The sequence below is a fragment of the Mastomys coucha genome, unplaced genomic scaffold (assembly GCF_008632895.1).
Source record: "Mastomys coucha isolate ucsf_1 unplaced genomic scaffold, UCSF_Mcou_1 pScaffold7, whole genome shotgun sequence".
NCBI classification, from domain to species: Eukaryota; Metazoa; Chordata; class Mammalia; order Rodentia; family Muridae; genus Mastomys; species Mastomys coucha.
The window spans coordinates 12,125,855-12,145,079 of record NW_022196913.1 but is presented as its reverse complement, the minus strand read 5'-3'; the positions used below and the strand labels follow the sequence as shown (position 1 = coordinate 12,145,079).

The 19,225-nt window shown below is 37.5% G+C and overlaps 1 long non-coding RNA gene across 1 annotated transcript; it reads left to right on the top strand.

The window, feature by feature from the left end:
* Positions 1 to 10,160: 10,160 nt before the first annotated feature.
* LOC116082693 lies at positions 10,161 to 12,114 on the top strand. The gene is made up of 2 exons (XR_004115392.1): positions 10,161 to 10,252; positions 11,944 to 12,114. It is a non-coding gene; the product is annotated as an uncharacterized LOC116082693 (long non-coding RNA).
* Positions 12,115 to 19,225: the final 7,111 nt, after the last annotated feature.

Below are 19,225 nucleotides of genomic sequence, written 5' to 3'. Positions count from 1 at the left end.
AGGCATATAATCATCATCACAAATGCAGAGAAAGGGCCAACACATATACATATGCATGCTAAGCACTTTGAATGGGTTCTCTTATGTATTTCTCATAGTTTAAGAATAAACAAATAAGCAAATTATTATGATTGCTTGGCAGGCAAATGAAAGTTGTCGAGGTGATTCTTTAGTCGACCTAAGGAAAATTGTAAAATTTTAATTTTAGCATCAAGAATAACAAATTTCAAGGGGGGTTGAAGGAGTCAGTTATTAAGTTTGTCTTTTCAATTTTCCACAGATGAGAAGGAAAAACTGTGAAGAATCCTTGTTTGCCCTCTCCAGGCTTAGGTGAGTGTCTTGTTCTTAATGGTTAAGCATTGTAATTATAGACTTCCCCCACATCTGGTTCTGCAACCCTAGACTCTGCAATCTACATCTTTATCAGTCTTCTCAGCTGGATTTAGAAGAATACTTAAAATGTTTTTTTTCCACAAATTTGGATATTTCAAAATGATGTCAAGTTAAATTTAGTACTACACTGAAGAACCACTAATATTTTTATGTAATTGTTTGCATTTAGCAAGAAAGTCATACTTTGTATTTAGGGAATTGTTTTTCTAAGACTATTATTAATCTTAAAAGAAATCCAGTTTTTCACTTATAATTGTCAGCTCTCTTATCTTTGGTCAGTTTTAGTTGTATAAACATTATCTCTGCCTACTATGGTGGCCAAGCAGATGTCACAAAAGAACATGAGGCTGTGTTTCTCTTATATACAGTACATCCTACTGGTACATTCTCATGTGATGTTTGAGCTTACCTAGAAGCTTGGATGCATACACACACACACACACACACACACACACACACACACACACACACATACACACACACAATCTTGCCAATTTCATATTTGCAGCTCACGTACAGGAGCTAGGAGCAGTCCTTTTCTAAAGCCTGAGCAAGAACTCTTCAGTTCTAAATGTCATGGTGTTTTGAGCTCTAACAGTTTGTGAGGTGGGAGCCCTGAAGCTAAAGAATGGAAAGCAAGGACGGGGGCTCAGTAATGTTCCTTCACCTACCCACATGGGACTCTGGACAGCTGCCCTACAATAAGAAGGCAAATCTGTAGCCTTCTGTAAAACTTCTCATCATGTTTCAGACCTCCAAGAAAATCTATTGCCACCTGTTTCCTGACCCAGGGATTACTGATAAGAATATCAGGGCTGGGGCTGGAGAGATGGCTCAGCCATTAAAGGCTAGGCTCACAATCAAAAATATAAGAATATCAGGGCTGAAGATCTGGCTCAGATTAACAGCACCTGTTGTTCTTGCATAGAACTTGGATACCCAGTCCCAGAACCTACATGGTGATTGACACTATCCATAGTTTGTTTCAGGAAATCAATCTGATCTCCTCTTCTGGGAACCAGATATGCATGGGGTCAACATACATACATACATACATACATACATGCAAAACACTCATACATATAAAACTAAATAAATCAATTTCATTAATAAGGAATATTCACATTCTTCTTGCATGGTTAAAAGGAATAACTCACAGACAAGTTCATACTACTTGCAGTTCTGTTCTAAGCCCACAGCTGGCCCCAGGCTTTATCACTTACTACATAGAGGCACAGTCTCCTCAAGGGACACCAGCTTTGTGCCAGTGTCACACTGAAGCTCAGCTGGTCCCAACACTCACTTACCAATATTTCTTAGCATCTTGAATGTGTTCTTCAATAAGTCCTAATATGTTACAACCTTTCCTTACGATTTGAACAAACTGAGAACCAAAGGAATAAGCAGAGAACAATTTTTCTATGGGTATAGAATGGATTTTAACAGCAGCTATATACGATTACCTTGGTACCTAACTGGACACTGCTAACATTTCTCTCTGATGACTGCCTTGACCACCAGGGCTGGCACTTGTGGCAACTGAAGTGAAATTTCTAGGATGGAGGACCCAAAGTATATTTTTTACTTCTTTGCAGAACCAAAAGAAAAGAGACCAAAGTTAGGGGATTCCCTACCCTCTGGTCTTATGCTTTTCCAATTAATCTGTCATACTCTTCTCCATGCTTTAAGTAAGCTAGTCAAAGTCATAGATCTAGTAATGTACTGATTTCAAGCTTGTCAAAGGAAAGAAATCTATGACAGGAGGAAGAAGTCTATGACAGCTGCTTATCCCTGGAGGAAGCACCAGTATGAAAGTGGCTAAATCAACAGGCTTTAATTTGCTTTCAGTACAGTAGTTTACAAAGTTTGGTCATACCTAGACTCTAAAAGTTTGGTTGAGCTAGCTGTTAGTTCTTCCTCTTGTCTCATCTGGGAAAGTCAAGCACATGAGTCATCTGATGAGTTACATGACAGCTCTGATAGGACTCCCAACCACCCTGGTGGGTAACACCAGCCTATGCCATTCCCCAAAGACCATTTCCCAGAGGTCAGCTCTAATGCCATATGAAGAAGATGAGAGCAGGTGGTCAGAACCCGTTCAGTCTGTCACATATGCAGCATTGTATTTGTCAAAGCAAGTCACGAGGCCTGCTGAGACTCAAGAAGGTCAGATAGTAGATACTACACATGCATCGGAAGATCAGCCACATGTAGGCTTGCATACAGTTGTGGGAGGACTTTGTGTTCTTCGCTTGTAATGTAACATAAGAGTGCTCCCAACAATCTAAAAATGGGGGTTAGGATTGACAAAGCATGTTGCTACCACATAGAAAAAAGAAAAATAATGGTGACAGACAAGTGGTTTTCTTTTTTTGTTTGTTTGTTTTTTGAGCATGAAAACTCATAATTTATTTTACTTTCATTCACTTTTATATTTAACATTGGAAACAATTAAAAATACACAGAAGAGTTATAAGACCAGATAATAACCGTAGGCTCTTTCCCTAGCCACTCTCTCATCTTCTACCTTTCAGGCCCAAATCTACATATACTTGAGCCATATCAACGTAATGCATGTTATATATTACCATGGCCTCTTAGTAATTCAATATGTATTTTTATTGGATATTTTATTTATTTACATTTCAAATGTTATCGCTTCCCAGTTTCCCCTCTTGAAAACCCCTATCCTATCTCCCCTCCCCATGCTTCTATGAGGGTACTCCCTCACCATCCCACCCACTCCTTCCTTCCCACCCTGGCATTCACCGGGTGCATCAAGCCTTCACAGGACCAAGGACCTCTCCTCCCATTGATGCCTGACAAAACCATTCTCTGTTACATGTGCAGCTGGAGCCATGTGTTGCTCCATGTGTACTCTGGTTGGTGGTTTAGTCCCTGGAAGCTCTGGGAGGTATGGTTGGTTGATGGCTGCAAGTATCTGCCTCTCTATTTGTGAGGCTCTGGCAAAGCCTCTCAGGAGACAGCTATATCAGGCCCCTGTCAGCAAGCACATCTTGCCATCCATAATAGTGTCTGGGATTGGTGTCTGTATGTGGGATGCATCCCCAGGTGGGGCAGTCTCTGGATGGCTTTTCATTCAGTCTCTGCTCCATACTTTGTCTCTGTATTTCCAAGTGATTTTCTAAGTGTATCTTTGTAAGCCAGGTCCAGTGTTCAAAGCTTTGCTAAAAGATGATGTATTATAATCCTATTAACACTGAAATTATCAATAATGCAAATTTCTGCTATTTTACTGAAAAAATTTATCCCCTAAATCTTGAAGGCCTGTGAAAGCAAATGCAGATATATCTTTGGGTTATAATGGAAAAGGCACATTATTAGGATATCTCATGATCTGACAGCATGGTATAAAATTCAGAATGTTAACTTTCTCATTACTTTCTTGCAATGTTACTAATGTGTACTACACTTGTTCCTTCCTGACTACTGGCATTCTATATAAAGTATGTTGGTGACAATTTGACTTACGTGTTTCAAAAAGATCCTAATGGCACTCAAGAAATATATATGTCCACAGTGACATGACACTATATTTGCCCTTTGGAGAGATGTGAAATGTGTGGCCACCTAAATAAAAGAGAAAAGCAATGGTCTACATTCATAAAGGAGGTTATGCGGGTGTTGGGCAGAATTTGAACTTATGTCACCATTGACTGGTGAGCACTCCAGTTCTCCAAGCACATTTTTTTTTTGTTTCTGTTTGTTTTAATATATAAGAAGCAAAGATAGTCAATATAACACAAAAGTAATTATTTTTCTATGAATCAATGGTTACACTATCAGGTCTAATCCCAAATAAGCCAATGGCAGCATTTTTTTTTCCAGGTACTAATGTCATAAAGAGACTGGTAAAGTGACCCTCTATGTCTACTGTAAAGTTGAGATCTTGGTGACAGGCAGATGATCAAGAATCAACAGTGGAAAAAAAAACCCTCAGTGGTAAGTTATAACAAAAGCTGAGCTGGCTTTACCAATAACTTCCATGTCTGCTTAAAGTATTAAGACTTGATCTTGGTAGCTCACAGCCAAACACAGGGTGCAAAGATGGAAGCAATCAATTTTACCTGAGCTTCATAGCAGGGGCAAGGATCAAAGATTGGTTTACATAACAAGATAGAAATGTAGTAGATGTTAGTTATTGATCTGAATGCTGTCAAGCATAGTTGAAACTAACAATACATTTTTGTATTGAGTATCCACATACAAACAAAAAACTTGAATTTCATTGGATATTCATTATCATTCTAGAGATGTACAAGGAGGAAAAATAAAGAAATTATATGAACAAATCTGGCATAGGTAACTTTTTCATTAGGAAGAGAAAAGAATGATTTTATTTGAATAAATATGTTGGTGTGTGACTGTAATTAACTGAGGTAACTGTTTTGGGAATAAAAAGCATTTAGTTTATTTTCAGTAAGAGTGCTGAGAGTAGCTACAAGCAGTTGTAAGATATTTTCTGCTAACATGGAAATAAGAGACTATAATTGAAAAGCCTGATGAAAGGTAGAGCCTATTTTTTTCATAGAATTATTGAATAGTATCTTGAAAGCCTCTAGGAATTCTCTAACAACTTGTTAGAGAAAAGTATATTTATGTTTTACTCCTCTATTTTAAATTATTCATTCTTGCAAAGCATGCTTTTATTTCAGTTCATTAATTTTTGGAATCTATAGGTTTGTAGAATTCAATTTCTTTAATCATGCGTGTAAAATTAATTATTAGAATTTTTGTTTTGCTGATTTCAGCAAGTGCGTGGAACCACACAACATAGCCTTCAGCAAAAATGTGTAATGCCTAACAGAAAGAGGAAATGTGATTCTTGCTTTTTTTACCTCAAAATGAATTTGCTGGTAACAATAATTTACATTCAAATCATTATAGAAAAATGTATCAATTTGTGTGCATGTGCATGCATGCATGTGTGCATGAGAAAGTGAGAGAGGGAAAGAGAGACACAGAGAGTTGTATGTATTTGGTATGCATACAGATGAAGCCAGAGGAGCAAGTTGAGTTTCTTGCTCTATCACTATCTAATTCATTTCTTGGAAACAAAGATCTTTCTTAACTTGGAGCACAGTTGGGATCCAGCAAACCTCACCAATCATTTTACCTCCATCCCCCAGAAAAATTGGAGTTATTAGTACATGTGTAGCCATGCTCAGTGTGGGTGGTCTTGTGGATGTGTTTCTGTGATGGTTTAAATATGTTGACACCTCTCCAAGGATTCACTGAAGGATCCTGAAGGTTTGCCCCACAGTATTGACATTTGGTATGATACCTGTTAAGTAATGGGCCCAGGGGAAGGTACATAGACTGCTGGAAGGATGTTCTTAGAGTAAGTGATACAACACAAATCTGTGCTCCTGATGCTGTCACTGCTACCTCTCTCTTGCAAACACATTTATGGTTGCTACACACGCTATGAGATGATGTAGCCATAGGTTATCTCTTCCAGAACATCTGTGCTGTACCATCTGAAATTCCATCCTCCAAAACTCTGTAAGCTAAATATACATCATAAGTTTCTGTATCTAGTACTTTGTTCATGAAAGAGAAATGTGGCATCATGAAATGTGCTTAGTCATCAAGAAGAAAAGTGTTCTCTTTACTGTAACACAGCCCTTCATCTTATAAACTAGCCCACTACTCTAATTATAAAAATATTACATCCTAATGTTAAACAAGATCACCCTATTCTTTTTGAAAGATTTGGGTTTTTTAATTATGTATGTGTATGCATGTCTGTGCAGAGGTATTTGCAACCATGAGTGATGTGGTCACAGAGCCCAGAAGTATCCATTGGCCCTTCTGGAGCTCAAGTTATAAGTAGTTGTGAGTCATCTGAGTTGGGGTGTAGTAACTCAACTCATGTCCTCTGCAAGAGCAAAATGTGTTTAATCTTATCTGCTAAGCCATCTCTCTAGCCCCTACATATGTTTTAGATTCTAGTAATCTTAACTGTACACAAAACATTCTCAATAAGTGGACAATGTACTAGATAAATAAAAGCATTATCTTCTACATTTAACATTATTCACACTTTCTTTAAATTGCCTTATATAATTTGCTGTATGAAATATGTTTAATTGTCACTATGCTGTAACAGATAGGAAACACCTTTTGAATAGTCAAGAAAACATTGGAAACAGACATTTGCAGCCCTTTTGACAGCATTGACTCCTATTACAAATGGCACCAACCAGTAAATTGCTCTCAGGTGAGAATTTAGAAGAACAGGTAATATCCATATTATTTTCTCATTTTCTGCACTACTTTGAATGTTTTTTATTTATTTCATATTTGTGTACCAGATTGCACTGAGGTAACAACTATACAAAATATGTGAACAACTAAAATTGCTAATAAAGTGGTTATTTGCCTGAACTAGACAAGTTTGGAATAATGCAACAAAGTCCAATACAGTCAACACATGTAACTAAATCATTTGAAACCACTGGGACTTTAAACCTTATTGGAGTAACAAAGGTGGTATCTATTGGCACATGGACAGAGGAAGGGAAGCTAGAAGAGGTCCACTCCCACTCAAAGACTGCACTCAAAGGGGTTTAGGTGAAGGAATGTAGCGTCAAACCCTTTGTAAGGCTTCTTACATACTGATAGAAGAGACTTGGGGGAAAAAACATATTTCTATAGTCCAACAATCAGTCACAGAAGATAAAGTGGGGTACAGGAGGGTGGGTATGGGGAAGGATAGTAAGAAGAACTTGGCTATGCATTTGGATACTGCTAGCAACTCATAAAAATAGAAGCAGAGTGAGACAAAGGAAAGGAATAAAAACATTTCAAGATGGCTTAGATAGATAGATAGATAGATAGATAGATAGATAGATAGATAGGGAGGTAGATTGGGAGATAGAAAGAGATAGGGAGATAGAAAGATAGATAGGGAGATAGATTGGGAGATAGAAAGATAGAGAGATGAGGGAGAGGATGACTAATAAATTAATTAATTTTAAAAATAAAAACATACAAGTGAAGTTGAGCAATGCAATTACAGGTAGGTGGCTTACTTTGTTGGATAGGGGACATGACATCACTCTGTGACCTGAGACAGGTTTACCAGACTTTCACCCTCAAAGAGCATGCTAGAATATGGACCTTAAGAAGTTCTTCTCGAACTTTAAAAGAAAGTCAGAAAAGCAATTTTGCTGACAAGAGAGGACAAAGGAAAGATGTTTCTGACAAATGAAGCACTGGAAGTCAAAATCCAGCTGATGGGAGGTCTCTGGAGGAACGTCTTTCAACTCAAGGCTGTTCATTCCAGAAAAATTCCTCTGAGAATGCTTCTACATGCTTTAAAACTAACTGAGACATTTGGAGATGACATCAATATCCATGTCCTTGCCCTGATATTCTGCTTTAATTTATCTGTTAATGTTAATAGTATGAAAAAAAAGTAGCATGAACTAATAATAGACACTTGGCTTGTTGTTGTTATTGTCCTGATGTGAGGTAATAAATCTTTGAGCCAACCTAATCCAGAGCAGGTGTGTTCCTCACAAATGAGATACCATTTTGTAATACACAATCTTTGCAAGGTTTTCTCACAAATTCAGATTCTGAAATAATTGTGCATATAAATCTATATCATAGAAACCTACTATAGGGGAAATTCCAGTTACACCTGATTGTAATTAATTGTGGCCATCCTATACTAACTCTCAATGCTCTCACCCCATCATCTTTTACTGCAAACATATCTTTGTGCAGGAAACAAAGTGGATAAAGGATTGATGAGACAATAGTGGTCAAGGGAGATGTAGGTTTCTTCACCCTGCCTAACATCCTTCAGAGTAATCTCCTACCAATGCTTTCCATATGGGCAGTTACAACTCTCCAAGAGAACAGGACAAGTACAGGCCCGAGTTAAGAAGGAATACTTCAGGGCACATCAAAGTAAGATTTTTGGCTAAATGTTATTTCATATTTTCTCTGAGCAGGCTTTCTCCCAGGAAGTAAATAGAACAGAAACAAAGGCAAAATAAAACAAGACAAAAGTTATTTCCTCCAAACTTATCAAAAATATGCATGCTCTTTTTTCATTAACTTATTTATTTATTCACTTTATATCCTGATTGCAGACCCCATCCTCTCCTCCCAGTACCTTCCTCACACAGCCCCTCCATTCCTTCCCCTTCTCTTCTGATAAGAGGGAGACCCCCTTCTCGGGTGCCAACATACCCTGGCACATCAACTCACTACAAGACTAAACACATTCTCTTCCAATGATGCCAAACAAGGCTTTGCCTTGTAATATAAGTTCTTATAGACATTTTCCTCCCTTCTGAGACCTTGTTCTCCATAAACTTGAGTTGCAGAACACGCTTATTCTGTAAGAGCAGCTTTCTCAGTTACAGGCATTGAATATACATAGTAGGATCATTGATAGAACTTAGTAATGGAGATCTTCCAAGTTCTTCCAGATGAGAGTCTGACCTGTTTCATATAAACAATGCTCCAGTAACAAGGTCAGAAATTCCCAAGTGACACCAAGAAATTGTGGACAGAATTCAATGAGGGTCAAACTACATAACTAATCGGGGTGTTTTGCATGCTTTTCAGGGTCTTCTCACCCGTCCATTTCCAAGTACTGTTTCTCATTAATCCAACAATAAATTTAATTTTACTTATAATCATTTAGAAATATGCAGAGCAAAGTACATGAATTCATAAAAATTGTAAATTTTTGTTTGTTTATTGATATAAGGGCTTGCTTTGTGGCAAAGGTTGGCCTGGAACTTACTTTGCAGCCTACCCTGGCAGAAAATCATGGTATCTTGTCTGCCTCCTGAGCGCTAAGATTACAGGTATGTAGCATTTTTGCTCAGTTAAAAATGATTTTTTTATTATTACAAAGGAGAAAGAAGTAAATGAGCAAGTCAGTGGTATAAGATAAATGAGAAAAGGTACCACGGCATCTTCTGCCATTTTTATGGCCTGACTTCTAGGTGTATTCAGCAAAGTCGCATAGGTCATTAGACACAATTTATCAATATCAACCATTTGTAGAGTGTGATAATTACTCATGCTCAAAGAGTGCCCACATGTTCAGTAATGTGTTGCAACTTTCTTATAGGATGATCAGGTGAGCAGATAGTGATAACCACAGACGTATAGCTTGAGGCCAATGTCTTCTAATTGAAGCTCAAAAACATCATGTGACTCTTTTCACATCTTCCTCCTTGTGCAGTTGACCATTTCTGGAGGTGAAAATGGCAGAGAATCAAGAAAAAAGCAACAGACCACAGACTTTGTCCAGTAAAATACCTGTGTTAGGAAATAATGGGATATTTGTGAGAATGACCAACTAATCCAGTGAGACGTGAAGTCGTTGAGGTTTCAAGTATATCACGTCCTAATAATTCAGAATATCTTTGAATAGAGAACGTATGAAGATATGCATAAGATTTTATTGGTAGTTCTTGCAAATCCTTAAAAATATCTCCAGGTTTCATGCATTTCACATACACACACACATACACACACACCTTACTTGGCATGGCTGTATAGAACACATGGGTACTATGTGTTTTAAAACAAGTCTTATTTATAGCTTCATGAAAATGGTTCTTTGTCAAATCTGCCTCGACCAGCAAGAAAGACGCGACCAGAGAACTTTTCCTTTTAGCAGTTTATTTCAGGAACCTTTAACAGTCTTCTCCCTCCTGCTTTTCCTGCTTCTCTCTGCCTCCCAGGGAGCCGTTACTTTAGCCCCGCCTTCCTGCCGTCTAACCCCCACCTCCCGGCCCACCCTCGGCCATTGAGTACTCCCAAGCTTAGCCAATCCCAATGGGCCACATAGCAAAAGCAGGTAGGTTACCAAATGCGGAAACAACCAATGGCAGCAAGCTTAGCCAAATAAGATCTTTGTTTACAAGACCACTCGCTCTTGGGGCTTGGCTCTCCACAGTTCTTCTAGAAATAGGCATGAGCTCCAGCTTTCTTCATACTGGCTAGTTTTCATAGTAGCATAATGTGTTTATATAGGATGCTAGGTGATGGTGGGTGACAATAATCTTATCCAGCTGTGAACCCATTGAGCTCCAGATGACTGAGTATAAGACTTACTCCACTGGAGGAAACACATGCCTGACACTACAAATATGCCAAAGAACCCATAGATTGAGAACTTATAGCCCCCAGGGCCAAACATACTACTATATTCTACAAAATTACTACGTGCAAAATTATTTCACGTGCATCATAGAAATAGCACCTCATCAAATTCTTCTAGGAATTTTATAGAATAATTCATTGTATATGAGCTTGTATGCAATCAATGTCTAAACATTTTAAATGTTGTCATATTTATCTAATAGATACAAGTAATAAATCTCTTTAAATAGATTATAAAGTTATCAAAAAAATTCAAACTTTCCCTGTTGGGGTGTCAGAAACTCTTGCTCTGGCTTTTACCCAAATAGCATCCATGAATTTGATTTCAGTAGAAGAGAAATCAAGAAGTTAAAATGACTGAGTAAAGCTTGATTTGATGCAGAAAATATGTTCAAATTCTAGGCAGAAGTTATTAGAAAATATTGTGTAATATTGCTTTATGTTAAATTTTGAAAACAGAGTTAAGAATTTCCAAAACAATTTCTGTAGTAAATCTCATTATCTGATAGTAATTTGGCATTCTCTATGTAATAGAAAATTGGATATTAATTACCACAGCAAATTATATAGTAACTGGGATGGAAAAAAGGGGCTAGATTCTGTGTGTTCTTATTTGTTTAAATGGTGTCTTTTACTTTGTTCCTTAGAATAATTCACAATGGGACTTACTTTCCAAGTGAATACAAGGACAAAGAGAACTTCTAAAAATTACACATTCTGTAACATTAAAAATGTACCCTGTTTTTGGTTTCATTGGCTTTTTATTCTTTAAAACAAGGCTTTTTACTTCTGAATATGACACATGCATTGTTCAGCCACACCAAGACAAGTATAAGTGGTTACCAAGCATATCATCAATTCTGTGTTAATCTTCCCTGGGTACTGAAGTAAAACATGCTGATATCTGGCTTCCTCTCTATTGCAGGAGAGAATTTACTAAGCACTGCTGCACCCTTTTTTTTTTCAGTTAGTTTTCTGACCCATCTTTTCTCCAAGGTATACCCTTTCTGAGGACTACAGTTGAGGGATGCATGCATGCGTGTGGGAAGTGTGAATGGTCACAGTGTGTGCTTCATTGATTAACCATGAAAACCGTAATGGAGTGGCCACTGATCCCTGAAATGGCTCCTTTGAAATTTTTTAGAACATCCCTGGGGTCATGACTCATGTTTCTTTGCAAGGAAATGCTTCCAACTATCTGGTTACTCGCTAATGGCCACCTGCAATAAACTATTTACCTTTTCATCACCAGCTTAACAGCCACCTGCCACAATAGAGTGTATGAAGAGCAGGTATAAAAGCTCTCAAATGTAATGACTGCCAGACAATAACTCTTGTGTACACCATTGTTTATAAAATGACTCCATTTCTCCTTTTCAATTCCAGGGCTTAACAATAGAAGAACCAGATACTTCTCAACATCATTGTTGACTTTCCAAAGCATGGCCAGCTTTCTAGTTCTTGCCAACATTTCAAGACTTTGTGTGGGGGTGTAAAAATATGCCCTTAAAATGAAGTGATGATGGAACCACAATTAAAATGTTAATCATATGAAAGTCAACAAGACAGGCTATAACTCATCTTCATTTTCCTACTCCCTTACAGAACAATGTTCAGATACATACATACATACATACATACATACATACTTACATACACATATACCTATCCTGTACATCCACCTTCTTACCCATATTTTCATTTACAGACACCCTACCCATTTATCAATTTGTACACCCATGCATTCACCTATTGTCCCTTCTACCCTTCTATGTACTTATCCATCAACCCACTTTCTCATCCATCTATCCATCCATCCCAGTAAAGCTCTTGCTACTGAGTTGCTGTATATAAAATAATGGTTGTAATCTTTATTTTCTCATCATTTCAATTAAATTCAGGAATGTTCAACAATAATGACAAAATTCATGCATGGTGTAGGGAAATTCAGAAAAAGTAGTCTCATCTGAACAACAACAAAATGGATGTGTATCACCTTATCTCTCTACCTCTAGATACAATTATTCTGTGTGAGTGTCAATAGTAGTGGAATTTATTTAGTGAAAATTTCTGAGTGATATGAATTTGAATTAGTATTTTCCCCTGAGGAGAGATGTGAGAAAGGTGACATGTTAGGCTACTGATGGTTGATTCTTCTCCAGCATTTCTATAAACAATTACTCCATAGGTGAACCACATGGTGGCATTTTACTTATTGTCTTCAAATCTCAAAGTCTTTATATACAACTGTATCATAATCTATCATTTTTATATTGCATATAAAATTCAAATGTGCCAGCTGAGACTCTACCAAACTTTTAACCAATCTCTTCTATTTATCCATTCGACAGATACTTAGTAAAATAACATACTGATCAATAGAAAACTGATATTCTTTGGCACTATGCAAAACAATTTAGAAACACTATTTTAATCAGTTGTTATGGGGACCTCTGTAGGTAAGTATTACAGGAGTAAAGGAAGTTGGACTTTGTATCATATGGTGCAATGTAGAGACAATTTTTCTAGGAGTTCAGAGGTCAAACCTTATCCATTAGTTACTCTTGTAGTTACTATAAACAAATGCCTGACAAGAAGCAACTTAACAGTGAAAGAGTTTACATTTGAGGGGATCATTCCATTCTCATGGCAGTGACATGACAACAGATGGGAAGGACAAGACAAAAGGATTAGGAAGCTGACTTGGTGTCCACACTTAGGATTTCCCATTTCAATTAAACTAATCAAAAACTCTCCCATAGGCATGCCTGGAGATTTGTCACCAAAGTAATTCTGGATCCTGTCAAATTGACAATCACTATAAACCACTGTGGCATCATTGATAGTGGCCATTAAAATTGCTTATCATTGAGAAGATGTCAGCCAAGCTGGTACTCTAAGAAGAAAAACAATTCACCATCTATATGTGCAAGAAGAGAACATGTTGAGAAAACCATAACATAATTTCAAGGTGTGAAGCTTAGCGTTTCACTCAGAACAATTAAATACTTGAGTAGAGTAGATTATTTGGAATAAAAGATGGAGTGAATTTGCAGGTCATGGTCAACTTGATACCACTCTAGTTGGACCCACGACAAAAGCATATCAAACTTTGAGAATGCAATATAGTAATTAACAATCCAATAATTAGAGTGATGCATTAACTATTAAAGGTGAACTTCAGGGTTTTTGTTTGGTTTGAAGTTGAAGGAACTAGTTCACTTTTGTCAGAGAATGCAGGCAGTAAGAGCATGAAAAGGCGATAAGAGATTATTTAAATGAATTATTACGGTGAGGGTAAGGCTTTGTGAGCATGTTATTTCCAATCTTAATTTCAATACAGTCTACAGTGAGGAAAATAATCAAATGTCTAGGATACAGAAAAACCACCCATGGACATGGAGTTGGGTGAGCTTACAGATAGCCAAAACAAACATACTGGTCTTCCCTAAGAAACCTGAGTGTTACAGTTTGGATGTTTTATGTCTCCTAATGGTCCACAAATGAAACGTGTAGTTCCAATTCCATGGAGCAATTGAGAGGTGGTAGCTCCTTTTAGAGATGCAGTCTAGTAGGAGGTATTTATGCCACTGAGGAAAATGCCTTCACAAGAGATTATGGGACCCTTGTCTCTTTTTGTTGTCATTTCCCTTCTATAAGTTGAGGAGCTTGGTTCCCCACATGTTGCTACCATGAAGTGCTGCCACACAGCAGACCCAAAGGCATTAAGACCAAGTGAACATAGTCTGAATCACTGACCCAAGACAAACTCTGACTCTTGATTGTCTTAGATATTTTGTGAGGTTGACTAAAACACCTAGTTAACATCAGCTTGTCTTGTCTTGGTAATATTTTTTTAATAATTTTCTTTTGTTCTCTGAGTTGTCTTGGGTTAGGTGATTAATTATATGGTTATTGGACTATAAGCTGTATCTTTTCCCATGCTTGATGTAAATTCATTGAATTCTTTTGGGCAAGAGAGTGTTGTAATTCATGTTCTAAAAATAACACCTAGATAATTCAACTGCAGCACAGGAAAAGGCAGGCTTAGAGCATGTGGGAGAAAGGCAACCCGGAGGAGGCTTATGAGGAGGCTAGAAAAGACAGTGCTGGCTTATGTCCAATCAGTGACAGAAAGATCAAAAGGAGTTAACAAACTGACCTTCTGAAGGCAGAATCCAATGAAACCCATCCAGGATGAATGTCAGAGCTAACACATCTTTCCTGTTCCTAACCTCCAAGAACTTCAACATTCAGAAAATGACCAGTGCTCATATCTATTCAAGCAATCCTAACATTTAGCAGCAATGTATGGATGATTCACTTTAGCATTGTGGGTGACATATAACATTCATTTACTCAGGAATTCATTCCTTTTTCATCCACTATATGTAGCAAGAGGTGGAATGTATGTGTTCAACTTCTACTTAGGTATAGGTGCTAGTTTTAGCCCCTGACCTGAGGATGCTTGTGGGGGAATTACATAAGACACATTAGATTTGGAGGGGATGAAATAGACCCTCCACTAGGAAAAATGGAATGAGTTTGTCAAGAGATTATCAGAAACAAAACAGACCAGCCATTAGTGACATGGACAGGCCAAGGCAGAGTCCCACCATTGAGACAAGGAGAGAGAACAGGGCCTGAGAGCAGGGCCTGAGCCCATGTCAGAGGTTAAGCTATGCATGGAGAATGCAGGGATACCTTAAAAATGGAGCTAGGAGAATGATTTAGAACAATTCCCCCAGGTTGTGCTTGGAGCCAACAGAATAAAGCCTAAATACATGGGCAGCTACATATACAGCTAAGTCAGTTGTTGGACAATGATTATCCTGCCCCCAAAATCCTGACTCTCACTTCTAGTATACAAACAGATAGAAAAGAATTCCAAAATACTGTTCTCATATTTTGTTCACCTTTGGACTTAGAAGTATATTGTCAGGGACATGATTCAGTCAATAAAATGACCAAAATACAGACCTGCAGCAGCCATATAAAAATCTAAATGTGAGGATGTATTCCTTAATACCATGGATCAGAAGGATGATATAGGTGAATTCTAGGCACTTGATGGCCAGACATCCTATCCAAATCAATGAACTCCAGGTGTAGTGAGAGGACATATCACAAAGCAATTTTAAAAAGTTGGAGTAGCTCCTTCAGTTATCCACCCTCCTCCCTGCCCCCCAGGAGCTCCCAGTAACTAGACCAACAACAAAAGAGCACACATGGAGGGGCCCAGGGCTCCGGCCACATATGTAGCAGAGGATGGCTTTGTTGGACATTGGTGGGAGGAGCGACCCTTGGGCCTGAGGGTGTTTGATGCCCCAGTTAGGGGAATACCAGGGCAGGAATGTAGAGTGGGTTGGTGGGTGGGGGAGCACCCTCGTAGAGGCAGGGAGAGGAGGATGAGATAGGGGGTTTCCGGAGGGAAGACCTTGAAAGGAGATATAAATGAAATGTAAATAAAGAAAAGATCCAATAAAAAATAAAATAAAAGCCAAAAAAAAAAAGTTGGAGTAGCACTAAAAAGACTCTGTAGTCTCCACATGTCCATATACTTATGCATGCTCCTTCTTATCACCTATTTTAGTAGAGACAGAATGGCCTTTTCAGTATGACACATCTTTCTATTTGCCAAGACAAAAGTATATCAGACTTTGAGAATGCAATATAATAATGAACAATCCAATAATTAGAGTGATGCATTAACTATTAAAGGTGAACTTCAGGGTTTTTGTTTGGTTGGTTTGTTTGTTTCTTTTGTTGTTGTTTTGAAGGGGTTTAATATATTTTGAGTTGAAAAAAAAAGAGTTGGAAAGAAACCTAGGATGATTTGCCAGTTAACTCCTGATCAGACCATCAAAGACCAGCTAGGAGCATTTTGTTTGCTTCTGAAAATTTAATATAAATTTGTGATGATTTGAATAAAATTTGATAATCATAACAATAGGTCTGGGTGAAGCACCTTCACTATGCTTGGAAAGAGATGGCTGAAAGAGATGGCTGAAAGAGATGGCTGAAAGAGATGGTTGAAAGCATCTTAGTTGTTGCTGCATCATTCATTTCAACATGTTTCATCAACAACACACATACACATACACACACACACATACACACACACACACACACACACACACACACACACACACACACTAAATAGCAGGGCATGGTGGCATGTGCCTTTAATCCCAGTACTTGGGAGGCAGAGGAATGCAGATTTCTGAGTTTGAGACAAGCCTCTATCTACAGGAGTTTCAGGAGATAGATAGATAGATAGATAGACAGAGATAGAGATATATTTGTGTGTATATATTTCACACAAAGACTAGTGTGGGGCTATATATATACATATGTAACAAAAAACTTATTATATATGCATATGTGCATATATATAGTATTAATGCATAAGTCATGGACACACATATACAGGCAATAGAGTTTAGTAAAGGAATATGCCATATAGTTTCACATTGATATGTGTGCCTAAAACATTTCAAGAACTGTGTCAACATCTAGATCAAACCTACCTAATGCTGCAGCCTTTCAATACAGTTCCTTGTGTTGTGGTGACCTTCAACTATTTTTTTTTAATTTTAATATTTATTTTTGTTTTTTTATTGTTTAAATTAACAATGCATCTTTGCCTTTAACAGTGGTAACTTGACAGTTATTTATTTCTAGATTAAAATACTGAAGTACCGTTACCCCTTCTATCATTTCTTTTTTAAAAATTCATTTATTTATTTATTTTACACTCCATATTTTACCCCTCCCTTCCACCCTCCTACTCTTCCACATCCCATACCTACTCTGCTCCCCCTGTCTCCACGTGGATGTCCCCTCCTCCCATGTAACCTGACCTCTGAACTCCCTGGGGCCTCCAGTCTCTTGAGGGTTGGGTGTATCATCTCTGAATGAGCACAGACCCAGCAGTCCTTTGCTGTATGTGTGTTGGTGGCCATATATCAGCTGGTGTATGCTGTCTGTTTGGTGGTGCAGGGTTTGAGAGATCTCAGGAGTCCAGATTAATTGAGACTGCTGGATCTCCTACAGGATGACCCTCCTCCTCAGCTTCTTTCATCCTTTCCCTAATTGAACAACAGGGGTCAGCTGCTTTGGTCCATTGGTTGGGTGCAACTATTTGCCTTTGATTCTTTCAGCTGCTTGTTGGGTCTTTCAGAGGGCAGTCATGATAGGTCACTTTTTGTAAGTGTTCCTTAGCCTCAGTAATAGTGTCAGGCCTTGAGACCTCCCCTTGAGCTGGATCCCACTTTGGCCCTGTCACTGGACATTCTTTTCCTCTGGCTTCTCTCCATTTCCAGCCCTGTAATTCTTTCAGACAGGAACAATTATGAGTCATAGTTGTGATTTTGGGATGGCTCCTCCTCCCTCATTTGATGCGCTGTCTTCCTGCTGGATGTGGGCTCTTCAGAAGGTGAGTTCAAATCCCAGCAACCACATGGTGGCTCACAACCACCCATAATGAGATCTGACGCCTGCTTCTGGTGCTGTCTGAAGACAGCTACAGTGTAGTTATTTATAATAATAAATAAATTTAAAAAAACTGCTGAATAAGTAAATGTCCCATAGACCAAATCGAAATATTTCTGTCTGAAAGTGTACTAGATGATCTCATGCAAATTTGTTTTATGTATTTACAAGGGAAAAAGTCTAAGATATTTTGCTTTATCAAAAAGTAGCAGTAATAATTTTCAGATAATTCTAAGATGTGGGTGAAAAGATAAAAGTGTAAATTTAATTTTAAAAGTTCTTCTATAATAATACAAACATGCTGGAAAGAATTTATTCTTCATAATACTTGAAATACACATTTGTCAAACAAAAGTGATAGAGATGAAATATGTTCTGGTTACGTTATGATGTTTATTTAATCAAGTAATTTCTAGAAGAAAAAAATAAATCTGTAACAGATTAATTAATAAATACAAATATATTTTCTTAAAATTTACTTTTGAATATAATTTCAGGGTTTTTTTTTATCAAACTTTGAAGACATTTAACACTCTCACTCTTCAAATGCTTTCCTAATGACATCAGCTCTAATGATTTATATAATTTGAAGTGGTTATTTTCCATACTTCATTACTTTTCTCCAAACGATCATTGATTTGATAATTACTTGATATTTTAAAGCAGGAAGACATAATGCCCTTGAGAATGTTTTAAATATCTTGTTCCAAGCAAAAATAAATTACATGAACTTATGGGTGATTTTTTTTAAGAAAGATAAAAATCATCTGACTTTGTCTTAATTAAGACTATTTAGCAACATATCTTATTGAAGAAATCAACGTATATAGACCATAAAGAAGGTATTTTTTGCAGGAGTCTGCAAATGTCACTGTATATTATGAGGATGACCCAGAATTGTCTGTAGAGAACTGCTCACTTCCTTCTAGATTCTCTTACATCATTTTTTAATTTTTATTGGTACAGAGTGAATTTGCATGCAATTTTAAAAATTTTCTTAATCTTAACCATTCCATTAGTTCATATTTTTGTTGTTCAGTTGGTTTATGTAAATTTTGTTATTTCTAAGTGCTGTTTTTTAGCTATAAATAAGAATTTAAGGAGCGCATTAAGCCAGAGACCCAGGCAGCAGCCACCATTTTCTCTCGGGTGAGGTTCTGAGACTGGAGCAGCC